Source organism: Haemaphysalis longicornis, unplaced genomic scaffold (assembly GCF_048455015.1).
Source record: "Haemaphysalis longicornis isolate Haplotype H1 unplaced genomic scaffold, Haemaphysalis longicornis Haplotype H1 scaffold_1, whole genome shotgun sequence".
Taxonomy (NCBI): Eukaryota; Metazoa; Arthropoda; class Arachnida; order Ixodida; family Ixodidae; genus Haemaphysalis; species Haemaphysalis longicornis.
In genome coordinates, this window is record NW_027526203.1 from 208504587 (window position 1) to 208518076 (window position 13490).

Here is a 13490-nt window from a genome sequence, read left to right on the forward strand (position 1 = left end):
ACCAGAGGGAGATGAAAACGAACCAACCTGCAGTACGTGACAATTTTGTACCTAACGTTTTTCTCGTTAGTTCATGCAAGGCAACGAGAACAGTAGTACAAGGCTTGGTAACCTCTTAGCAACTGAACTCAGATCCCATTAAGAATTAGGAATGCAGAAATCGGGAGAGACTTTTGCTAGCGTTCCAATTAGGTTTTTGACATTGGACCCTCAAGCGCCAAGAAGTGCTTTACTTATGTACAACATACGCGGCGAAATAATTAGCTTATGTGTCCACACAAAAGCGGTTTATACAAAAAGGTACGAAGCATATCGAGGGATTTTAATCAATACGCCACAATGCCGTGATATGCTTCGGATCAGAGGGGATAGAGACACAAGGAGATTCGTTATGGCAGTACCAGTTTCGCAATGAACACAGCAAAAAATTCTGGTGACATATTTCGCGCATCACAAAAACAAACAAAAAAACACGCAGGAAATAAAAGTCAACTAGAAGACAGACTATAAATGTTTTTAAATAGGCCTGCTGTGGAGACAAGATTTGCAAATTACATAGCGAGGAGGAAATTAAAAAAACGTACCGCAAATTCTGTTACTCGAAAAGGCCGAGAAAAACACTTTCGATAAAACGGCTTCGATAAAACGTCCGTCGATAAAACGGCGTTCGATAAAACGGCGTTCGATAAAACGACTTCGATAAAACGGCGTTCGATAAAACGGCGTTCGATAAACTGTCCGGATCCCGGTCTTAACACATTCCGAATCTGTTCCCAAAGTCTCGTCTATACTAAAAAAGCACTATAACATTCTTACCCAAAGTGAGCGCCTAAAACATATTTTTCCGGAGCCCCCACGGGCTGCGTACAGGAGAAAGAAAAACATTAGGGATGTCCTGAGCTTATCCAAAATAAGGACTCAAACGACCGGCGGATGCAGTCCTTCCGGGAAGCCTCGATGTCAAATTGCACGCACATGTCCACAACGGATACCGCGGTCAGTTCAGCCTCTGACTTTCGTCTAAAAATCGGAGGAAACCTGAACTGTGATAGTTCAACTGTGGTATATTTGCTCGAGTGTACGGTGTGCCACCTACAATACATCGGGCAAACACAAAAGTCGTTAACAACGAGGTTTAATAATCACAAGTCACATTCCAAAACTCTGCCATCTCTCCCGTTGTCAAAACACGTTAACTTTCCTGGGCACTCTTTTGACCGCCTCAGAGCAACGATATTAGAATCTGGGTTTCGCTCTCACCATGATCGACTAATCCGCGAATCGTACCTCATTTACAAGTTCAAATCCTCATCCTCAGGCATTAGTGAGAGTTAGGGGAAATTATCGTCTTGGGTGGGTACCTAAGCCATTTTCACCTTTTGCCTTTCCTTCTGCTTTTTTTTTCTTTTTTTCTTTTTTTTTGTTTCATTCGCCCTACCGAACACTGTCAGCCACCACACGTTTCCCCCCCTCCCCACCCTTGTCTCGCTCCCTTTTTTCGTGGAATAGTAGCTGCATTCCCAGTACGCCTCCGCTCCCGCAGTTGGCAGCCCCCTTTGGGGGATTAAATTTGTTATCGCGAACGCGCCGTGCGCGCGGTCACTCACCATTTTCTATGAGCGCGGTTCCCCCACCCCTCCGCCTCTTGGACAGTTTAGTTCACCCTAAAATTTCTCATTCATTACTCACTTCTTTGCATGCCTCCATCATGCTGTGACATGCTGTTATCATATACATGGAAACTTGTTGACCCTTACTGTCCGACCGATTTAATAGTTTCTTCCACGCAGGACACACCTAGCTGATTCTACCTAGCTAAATAATTGGTTGCGTTGCTGGCACGTGCGCTCTTCTGTGACTTCTGTGAACTTGTAAACTGCCCTGACATTCCACACGCCGCCGGTAATTGCTTTTTTCAGGAATGGATGTGTCAGCGACGGCTTCCGCTCTGTATTTGTTATTCTTGTATTTTGCATTTCGTGTGTCGAGACGTTCCCTGAATCATTCATTTATTCGTGTAATTCATATGAAAAGTGTTTTTGAACAGCTCCCTACCCTGTCTTTTTTTTAATGGATGAAGGTGTATATTGTTGGGCTTTTTAGAAAAGAGTTTGTCGTCATGTATAGTGCCACATGTATAGTGCCCTCCCTTCCCTGTTCCCTCGCCCCAACCTGCCAATGTTGTTAACAAGGGTGTACTGCAGCACACCTTCTGCACCTATATAAGCGTGCGTGCTCCTGCATTGTACGTTACTCACGATGAAGGCTGGTCCTCCGGCCTCTATGTATATATATATAAAAATATTAACTTCATTACCCGTACTAAAAAAAAGAAAAAAAAAAGAAAAAAAAAAGAGCCTAACCACACCCCTATGCTCCTTTGGCGTTGTAGACTGCCGACTTAGCTTTCTGTATTTCCCCAACGAGCCCCTCATTTCCTTACTATATTATTCTGCGAAAGCCCAGCGAGGGTCTCGATTCTGGCAGCCTTGATGCCTAGGTAGCATAAGAGGGCTTCCCGCCAGTTACCCGCGCATGACAGGCTGTAGACGTTCTAGTCACGCCCCGGGGGTTGAAAAGAAGGTCCCCTTTTCCCCGTGCAGTCTAAGTGGCGCTGGCTACCACCCTCAAGCGTCAGATACACTTCTAGTAAATATAAATAGCCCAGAAAGTGAAGGAGAACACAGTCGCCCAGATAGCCGAATTGGTAAGGCATTCGAGATCTAATCGAAAGGCGTGGGTTCGGTCCCCACTCTGGGCGCGTGTTTTTCTTTCTTTCTTTCTTCCGTATATTAAAAAAATATTAACTTCATTACCCGTACTAAAAAAAAAGAAAAGAGCCTAACCACACCCCTATCCTTTGGCGTTGTAGACTGCCGACTTATCTTTCTATATATATATATATATATATTGAGCACAGGAATCATCGTTCTCTCGTAACTGTTAGTCGACTGGCCAGTCCCACCTAGCAACTCATCATCAGTGTGGCGCCCGCGAGCACCACACCATCTTCTTCATCTTTCCTCCTCGCGCCTTCTTGACCATCGCTTTTCGCAACGGCCTCTCGGCGAGGTTGCGTCGTCATTAAACGCGTCCACCCGCCGCGGTGGCTCAGTGGCTAAGGCGTTGCGCTGCTGAGCACGAGGTCGCGGGTTCGATTCCCGGCCGCGGCGGCCGCTTTTCTGATGGAGGCGAAAAGCAAAAACGCCCGTGTGTATGAGATTTCGGCGCACGTTAAAGATCCCCAGGTGGTCAAAATTAATCCGGAGCCCTCCACTACGGCGCGCCTCATCGCCTGCGTTGCGTCGGCGCGTTAAACCCTACAATCAATCATTAAACGCGTCGTTCGAGTCTCCCGTGGCCGAGTCTTGCAATATATATATATATATATATATATATATATATATATATATATATATATATATATATATATATATATATATGACAGGCTGTAGACGTTCTAGTCACGCCCCGGGGGTTGAAAAGAAGGTCCCCTTTTCCCCGTGCAGTCTAAGTGGCGCTGGCTACCACCCTCAAGCGTCACCACCCTCACCTCCCCTTTGCTTTCCGAGGTGTTCTTGACTGCCAACCCTTATTTCTGTGTTATTTCTACGAGTCCCTCATTTCCTATTCTGATTCGCTACATGCATAGCGAGGGCCTCTGTTCTGGCAGTCTTGGTGCCATAGGGAGCTTAAGAGGGTTCAACGCTGGTTGACCACTCTCGACATGTCGTAGACACTCGAGTCACGGCGCGGGGATTAAAAAGAAGGTCCCCTTCACCCCGAGAAGTCAGAGTGGCACTGGCTACCACCCCCAAGCACAGGAACAAAATTACATCGACATAAATACCCCAGAAAGCGGGGGAGAAAATCGCCCCGCCGGTAGCGTAGTGGTTATCGCACCAGACCGGTATTCTGGAGGTCGTGGGTTCGGATCCCACCTGGCGGGCATTTTTTCTTCGCTTTCTTTCTTTCTTTCCAAATTCTTTATCTGTTTCAATGAGCTAACACAACCTCCCCTTTGCTTTCCGAGGTGTTCTTGACTGCCAACCCTTATTTCTGTGTTATTTCTACGAGTCCCTCATTTCCTATTCTGATTCGCTACATGCATAGCGAGGGCCTCTGTTCTGGCAGTCTTGGTGCCATAGGGAGCTTAAGAGGGTTCAACGCTGGTTGACCACTCTCGACATGTCGTAGACACTCGAGTCACGGCGCGGGGATTAAAAAGAAGGTCCCCTTCACCCCGAGAAGTCAGAGTGGCACTGGCTACCACCCCCAAGCACAGGAACAAAATTACATCGACATAAATACCCCAGAAAGCGGGGGAGAAAATCGCCCCGCCGGTAGCGTAGTGGTTATCGCACCAGACCGGTATTCTGGAGGTCGTGGGTTCGGATCCCACCTGGCGGGCATTTTTTCTTCGCTTTCTTTCTTTCTTTCCAAATTCTTTATCTGTTTCAATGAGCTAACACAACCTCCCCTTTGCTTTCCGAGGTGTTCTTGACTGCCAACCCTTATTTCTGTGTTATTTCTACGAGTCCCTCATTTCCTATTCTGATTCGCTACATGCATAGCGAGGGCCTCTGTTCTGGCAGTCTTGGTGCCATAGGGAGCTTAAGAGGGTTCAACGCTGGTTGACCACTCTCGACATGTCGTAGACACTCGAGTCACGGCGCGGGGATTAAAAAGAAGGTCCCCTTCACCCCGAGAAGTCAGAGTGGCACTGGCTACCACCCCCAAGCACAGGAACAAAATTACATCGACATAAATACCCCAGAAAGCGGGGGAGAAAATCGCCCCGCCGGTAGCGTAGTGGTTATCGCACCAGACCGGTATTCTGGAGGTCGTGGGTTCGGATCCCACCTGGCGGGCATTTTTTCTTCGCTTTCTTTCTTTCTTTCCAAATTCTTTATCTGTTTCAATGAGCTAACACAACCTCCCCTTTGCTTTCCGAGGTGTTCTTGACTGCCAACCCTTATTTCTGTGTTATTTCTACGAGTCCCTCATTTCCTATTCTGATTCGCTACATGCATAGCGAGGGCCTCTGTTCTGGCAGTCTTGGTGCCATAGGGAGCTTAAGAGGGTTCAACGCTGGTTGACCACTCTCGACATGTCGTAGACACTCGAGTCACGGCGCGGGGATTAAAAAGAAGGTCCCCTTCACCCCGAGAAGTCAGAGTGGCACTGGCTACCACCCCCAAGCACAGGAACAAAATTACATCGACATAAATACCCCAGAAAGCGGGGGAGAAAATCGCCCCGCCGGTAGCGTAGTGGTTATCGCACCAGACCGGTATTCTGGAGGTCGTGGGTTCGGATCCCACCTGGCGGGCATTTTTTCTTCGCTTTCTTTCTTTCTTTCCAAATTCTTTATCTGTTTCAATGAGCTAACACAACCTCCCCTTTGCTTTCCGAGGTGTTCTTGACTGCCAACCCTTATTTCTGTGTTATTTCTACGAGTCCCTCATTTCCTATTCTGATTCGCTACATGCATAGCGAGGGCCTCTGTTCTGGCAGTCTTGGTGCCATAGGGAGCTTAAGAGGGTTCAACGCTGGTTGACCACTCTCGACATGTCGTAGACACTCGAGTCACGGCGCGGGGATTAAAAAGAAGGTCCCCTTCACCCCGAGAAGTCAGAGTGGCACTGGCTACCACCCCCAAGCACAGGAACAAAATTACATCGACATAAATACCCCAGAAAGCGGGGGAGAAAATCGCCCCGCCGGTAGCGTAGTGGTTATCGCACCAGACCGGTATTCTGGAGGTCGTGGGTTCGGATCCCACCTGGCGGGCATTTTTTCTTCGCTTTCTTTCTTTCTTTCCAAATTCTTTATCTGTTTCAATGAGCTAACACAACCTCCCCTTTGCTTTCCGAGGTGTTCTTGACTGCCAACCCTTATTTCTGTGTTATTTCTACGAGTCCCTCATTTCCTATTCTGATTCGCTACATGCATAGCGAGGGCCTCTGTTCTGGCAGTCTTGGTGCCATAGGGAGCTTAAGAGGGTTCAACGCTGGTTGACCACTCTCGACATGTCGTAGACACTCGAGTCACGGCGCGGGGATTAAAAAGAAGGTCCCCTTCACCCCGAGAAGTCAGAGTGGCACTGGCTACCACCCCCAAGCACAGGAACAAAATTACATCGACATAAATACCCCAGAAAGCGGGGGAGAAAATCGCCCCGCCGGTAGCGTAGTGGTTATCGCACCAGACCGGTATTCTGGAGGTCGTGGGTTCGGATCCCACCTGGCGGGCATTTTTTCTTCGCTTTCTTTCTTTCTTTCCAAATTCTTTATCTGTTTCAATGAGCTAACACAACCTCCCCTTTGCTTTCCGAGGTGTTCTTGACTGCCAACCCTTATTTCTGTGTTATTTCTACGAGTCCCTCATTTCCTATTCTGATTCGCTACATGCATAGCGAGGGCCTCTGTTCTGGCAGTCTTGGTGCCATAGGGAGCTTAAGAGGGTTCAACGCTGGTTGACCACTCTCGACATGTCGTAGACACTCGAGTCACGGCGCGGGGATTAAAAAGAAGGTCCCCTTCACCCCGAGAAGTCAGAGTGGCACTGGCTACCACCCCCAAGCACAGGAACAAAATTACATCGACATAAATACCCCAGAAAGCGGGGGAGAAAATCGCCCCGCCGGTAGCGTAGTGGTTATCGCACCAGACCGGTATTCTGGAGGTCGTGGGTTCGGATCCCACCTGGCGGGCATTTTTTCTTCGCTTTCTTTCTTTCTTTCCAAATTCTTTATCTGTTTCAATGAGCTAACACAACCTCCCCTTTGCTTTCCGAGGTGTTCTTGACTGCCAACCCTTATTTCTGTGTTATTTCTACGAGTCCCTCATTTCCTATTCTGATTCGCTACATGCATAGCGAGGGCCTCTGTTCTGGCAGTCTTGGTGCCATAGGGAGCTTAAGAGGGTTCAACGCTGGTTGACCACTCTCGACATGTCGTAGACACTCGAGTCACGGCGCGGGGATTAAAAAGAAGGTCCCCTTCACCCCGAGAAGTCAGAGTGGCACTGGCTACCACCCCCAAGCACAGGAACAAAATTACATCGACATAAATACCCCAGAAAGCGGGGGAGAAAATCGCCCCGCCGGTAGCGTAGTGGTTATCGCACCAGACCGGTATTCTGGAGGTCGTGGGTTCGGATCCCACCTGGCGGGCATTTTTTCTTCGCTTTCTTTCTTTCTTTCCAAATTCTTTATCTGTTTCAATGAGCTAACACAACCTCCCCTTTGCTTTCCGAGGTGTTCTTGACTGCCAACCCTTATTTCTGTGTTATTTCTACGAGTCCCTCATTTCCTATTCTGATTCGCTACATGCATAGCGAGGGCCTCTGTTCTGGCAGTCTTGGTGCCATAGGGAGCTTAAGAGGGTTCAACGCTGGTTGACCACTCTCGACATGTCGTAGACACTCGAGTCACGGCGCGGGGATTAAAAAGAAGGTCCCCTTCACCCCGAGAAGTCAGAGTGGCACTGGCTACCACCCCCAAGCACAGGAACAAAATTACATCGACATAAATACCCCAGAAAGCGGGGGAGAAAATCGCCCCGCCGGTAGCGTAGTGGTTATCGCACCAGACCGGTATTCTGGAGGTCGTGGGTTCGGATCCCACCTGGCGGGCATTTTTTCTTCGCTTTCTTTCTTTCTTTCCAAATTCTTTATCTGTTTCAATGAGCTAACACAACCTCCCCTTTGCTTTCCGAGGTGTTCTTGACTGCCAACCCTTATTTCTGTGTTATTTCTACGAGTCCCTCATTTCCTATTCTGATTCGCTACATGCATAGCGAGGGCCTCTGTTCTGGCAGTCTTGGTGCCATAGGGAGCTTAAGAGGGTTCAACGCTGGTTGACCACTCTCGACATGTCGTAGACACTCGAGTCACGGCGCGGGGATTAAAAAGAAGGTCCCCTTCACCCCGAGAAGTCAGAGTGGCACTGGCTACCACCCCCAAGCACAGGAACAAAATTACATCGACATAAATACCCCAGAAAGCGGGGGAGAAAATCGCCCCGCCGGTAGCGTAGTGGTTATCGCACCAGACCGGTATTCTGGAGGTCGTGGGTTCGGATCCCACCTGGCGGGCATTTTTTCTTCGCTTTCTTTCTTTCTTTCCAAATTCTTTATCTGTTTCAATGAGCTAACACAACCTCCCCTTTGCTTTCCGAGGTGTTCTTGACTGCCAACCCTTATTTCTGTGTTATTTCTACGAGTCCCTCATTTCCTATTCTGATTCGCTACATGCATAGCGAGGGCCTCTGTTCTGGCAGTCTTGGTGCCATAGGGAGCTTAAGAGGGTTCAACGCTGGTTGACCACTCTCGACATGTCGTAGACACTCGAGTCACGGCGCGGGGATTAAAAAGAAGGTCCCCTTCACCCCGAGAAGTCAGAGTGGCACTGGCTACCACCCCCAAGCACAGGAACAAAATTACATCGACATAAATACCCCAGAAAGCGGGGGAGAAAATCGCCCCGCCGGTAGCGTAGTGGTTATCGCACCAGACCGGTATTCTGGAGGTCGTGGGTTCGGATCCCACCTGGCGGGCATTTTTTCTTCGCTTTCTTTCTTTCTTTCCAAATTCTTTATCTGTTTCAATGAGCTAACACAACCTCCCCTTTGCTTTCCGAGGTGTTCTTGACTGCCAACCCTTATTTCTGTGTTATTTCTACGAGTCCCTCATTTCCTATTCTGATTCGCTACATGCATAGCGAGGGCCTCTGTTCTGGCAGTCTTGGTGCCATAGGGAGCTTAAGAGGGTTCAACGCTGGTTGACCACTCTCGACATGTCGTAGACACTCGAGTCACGGCGCGGGGATTAAAAAGAAGGTCCCCTTCACCCCGAGAAGTCAGAGTGGCACTGGCTACCACCCCCAAGCACAGGAACAAAATTACATCGACATAAATACCCCAGAAAGCGGGGGAGAAAATCGCCCCGCCGGTAGCGTAGTGGTTATCGCACCAGACCGGTATTCTGGAGGTCGTGGGTTCGGATCCCACCTGGCGGGCATTTTTTCTTCGCTTTCTTTCTTTCTTTCCAAATTCTTTATCTGTTTCAATGAGCTAACACAACCTCCCCTTTGCTTTCCGAGGTGTTCTTGACTGCCAACCCTTATTTCTGTGTTATTTCTACGAGTCCCTCATTTCCTATTCTGATTCGCTACATGCATAGCGAGGGCCTCTGTTCTGGCAGTCTTGGTGCCATAGGGAGCTTAAGAGGGTTCAACGCTGGTTGACCACTCTCGACATGTCGTAGACACTCGAGTCACGGCGCGGGGATTAAAAAGAAGGTCCCCTTCACCCGAGAAGTCAGAGTGGCACTGGCTACCACCCCCAAGCACAGGAACAAAATTACATCGACATAAATACCCCAGAAAGCGGGGGAGAAAATCGCCCCGCCGGTAGCGTAGTGGTTATCGCACCAGACCGGTATTCTGGAGGTCGTGGGTTCGGATCCCACCTGGCGGGCATTTTTTCTTCGCTTTCTTTCTTTCTTTCCAAATTCTTTATCTGTTTCAATGAGCTAACACAACCTCCCCTTTGCTTTCCGAGGTGTTCTTGACTGCCAACCCTTATTTCTGTGTTATTTCTACGAGTCCCTCATTTCCTATTCTGATTCGCTACATGCATAGCGAGGGCCTCTGTTCTGGCAGTCTTGGTGCCATAGGGAGCTTAAGAGGGTTCAACGCTGGTTGACCACTCTCGACATGTCGTAGACACTCGAGTCACGGCGCGGGGATTAAAAAGAAGGTCCCCTTCACCCCGAGAAGTCAGAGTGGCACTGGCTACCACCCCCAAGCACAGGAACAAAATTACATCGACATAAATACCCCAGAAAGCGGGGAGAAAATCGCCCCGCCGGTAGCGTAGTGGTTATCGCACCAGACCGGTATTCTGGAGGTCGTGGGTTCGGATCCCACCTGGCGGGCATTTTTTCTTCGCTTTCTTTCTTTCTTTCCAAATTCTTTATCTGTTTCAATGAGCTAACACAACCTCCCCTTTGCTTTCCGAGGTGTTCTTGACTGCCAACCCTTATTTCTGTGTTATATATATATATATATATATATATATATATTGTGGGCGTGGGTGAGTGCATTCAACGTTAATGAGCACTTGCTTCGCTGTAGGACCCTTATATATGCTGTGGCCAATCGCCGTGAGTTGGTAGGGCCAATCTCTCATCTGTGCATACCCATTATAATCATCATCTGTAGATAATCATCGTCACGAGTGGCTTGTTCTGTCGAGTCACCGACGGGCGGATTAAAACCCAGACTGCTGGTACTGCTGCCGACTTGTGTGGGGTCTTCCCTCGCCTTACAATATATATATATATATATATATGTATATATGTATATATATGTAGGCGGCCGATGAGGCGGTGCGGCTGAGCCCACGTTAATTGTGGTTGCGTTGGCTGTGCCATGAACACGACGAGGCGCGTAGAACGCGGGTGCCGTTCCCGAGGTGTGCCGGGTGGCGAATGTGTTCCGCTGTGCCAGCTGGCCAATCTGCTGATGATGGTGGTGGTGCTTAAGAAGATGATGATGGTGGCGCTACAGGGCTCCCCCCCTAGCGTGAAGCGCGTTAAGGTGACGAATGTAAATGACAATGCATGCAAATGTACTACGCACTATGTACACGTATGTACAATTTGTCCGTTGTCAGGAAGAGTCCGTGGGCAGTCAGTGGTCAAGGGGTAGGGGTTGAATAACGGCACGGTCCTGGTCGTCGGCGAGGTAGCGTCCGGGATGTGGGGAAACCTCTGGTGGACGAGGCTGGGAGTGCGGCAGCGGACGCGTGGGTGGAAGTGGTGCAACTGGATCTTCCGTAGACGATGTGATTAGCAAGCACAGCTTCCACGGGAGGCACAGGAGCGGCCGATATGCAGTGTAAGGGGAGTTGAAATACCTGCGCGGGTGGTCTTTAGAGTGGGGATGGTGGCTGCATCGCTGTGTTTGCAACTTGCGCACACGAAACGGGAGGCGGCATCGCGGAGCCTTTGCAAGCAGGGAGGTCCGATGATGAGCTGTTGTTGCTCTGCCGTGAAGTCTCATTCCCGTCTTGCGCGCTAGTTTTGTGTGCCTTGCTCGTAGTCGCACAGTTGAGCTAATGTTATAGTGTCGACTGAAAGTTCTCTTGCAGCAGGGAATCGGTACAGGTCTGGTGGCCAGTTTGTGAGGCGTCTCACGATGGCAAGGAGACGCGTAATGCTGCTTTCGGCCACGTTTGTTGGGAGGCTTGTCCCGCAATCCTTGTTCCAGTCTTGTCATCATAGGCAGGATGTCAGAATTGTCGGGAGCAGTCTGATCTGCTTCGACGGTAAGTTGGACTTCCGTGTATCTCGGGCTGTCATCGGCTGCTGGAGGCTGCCGTACATCCTGAGGCGAGGAAGACGGCTGTCATACAACGGGAGTGGAGTGGTCTCGGAGATCACTCGTACACCTGCCCTGTGGAGGTGGTTCGGTGTCGGGATGTACTGTCGAGTTCACGAAAGAAAAGGTCGACTCCGTCTTGCTGAAAGTCGTAGCTGGGGCTCGTGTTTCTTGGACAGGCGATGTTGGACATTCCGACGAATTGGAATCGACAGGTGCCGTTGGAAGGCGTGGTATAGACAATGGCGTTGGTTCAGCCGCCGTTGGCGTCCGCTGGGTTCCCATACCGCAATGGCTTAGGACAGCAGCCTTCAGATTGTCGTATGCACTAGGGCCTGGGGCCGGCAGCTGGATGAACTCAATTAGGTCAGCAGGTAACTTCTCTAAAGTGATGAGGTACGTGGTTCCTGGGACTGGATATCATGAACGTAAAAATGGCTCTCCAGGATGACGAACCATGCAGCGTGGTTTCTGATGGTGTCAAACGGAATCAGCAAGGGAAGCTCTGGGAGGGCGATGGACGTTCGTCGCGTGCCGTTGTCCGCATTGTGGCTGGGGAAGCAGCGGTGTGAGGCCATGGCGAAGCCGCTTGTCCGGGTCACCAAATTGTAGGCGGCCGATGAGGCGGTGCGGCCGAGCCCACGTTTATTGTGGTTGCGCTGGCTGTGCCATGAACACGACGAGGCGCGTAGAACGCGGGTGCCGTTCCCGAGGTGTGCCGGGTGCCGAGTGTGTTCCGCTGTGCCAGCTGGCCAATCTGCTGATGATGATGGTGGTGCTTAAGAAGATGATGATGGTGGCGCTACATATATATATCTATATTAGGCTGGTAAAATAAAACCGAATCGAACCGTAATCCGGGACCGAACTGTTATTTTGTGGGCCCACTGAACACGAACCGGAACAGAGCCGTAAAACAAAATAACGGTTACCTGTTCACGACGAAGCGGTTCGACCACCTTTTGTTGATAATCAGTAGTCAATGTCATTCAGGGCTGTTCGCACTCCCTCATTATCACTTTCGAAGCCTGTCTTTCCCCCAACCGAGCAATCACAGTCGCAGCATGGGGAAAGATTCGCACTAATATTGCAATGGAATGCTGCTACTGGTCGCACGTCCAGATTGAAAGACTGACCGAATGAAATGACAAGCTTTCGGCATCCCGCACGCGATATGAAAAATCGAATTTGCCCTTTTTTCGCTGTGACTATATAGCAGCAAACAGACCGCGAGATGTCTTCAGTGTGCACGCGTTAAGGCCCACACCTGAAACGGGCCTCTTCTTGCATTTGATATTTTATTTGAAAGCGTCGCACACCTGGAAAGTGTACACAACTGTGTTATCCGTGCGAGTGGTTCAGTGGCTGAGCCGGTGAGAAGGAGCCAACTTCGATAACCGCCCCCCGGCGGCCGCTTTTCTGATGTAGGCGAGAAACGAAAACGTGTATGTGTGGATATTTTAACGCTCGTCCAAGTCCCACGTGGTCAAAAATGTTCTGCCAGCCTGCCATATACTGTGCGCCTATAGTAGTACAGGCATAGCTTCGAAGCATCAGGCTACAACGGCAGAAATACCCACCTCCTCCCCATACTCTCACCAGGACCAACGCAGTTACACTACGCAAGCTGCAGACAAACACCTTCCCCCACAATACACTGTACACGCCATGTTCCCTACCCAATTTCCAGCCACACATCCTCGGCCGGCCCCTATTTAACATCGCGCTCCTGGGTCTACCGGAGCGAGATGTTTGAGCACATTTAAACCATGCGCTCTACGCAGACGATACAATAATTTGGACTGGCACTGACTCACTCGGGAGACTTCAAGACTGCCTGTAACAAGCAGCCGATGCTGCAAAGCAGTACGCTAAGGAAAGTGGACTGAAGTGTTCCCCGCAGAAGTCAGAACTCTTGGTGGTCCGGCGTCGTCACACTAAAAATGACAAGGACAACATCGAATTCAATTTAAACGGACACACAATTACGCCGTGCAGCTCACTCAGGGTGCTTAGGCTTTTTGTGCAAGCGGATGCAAAATGGAACATAATGCTCCAGCGCCTGACCAGAACGACCGAACAAGTTGTGCATATGATTCGTAG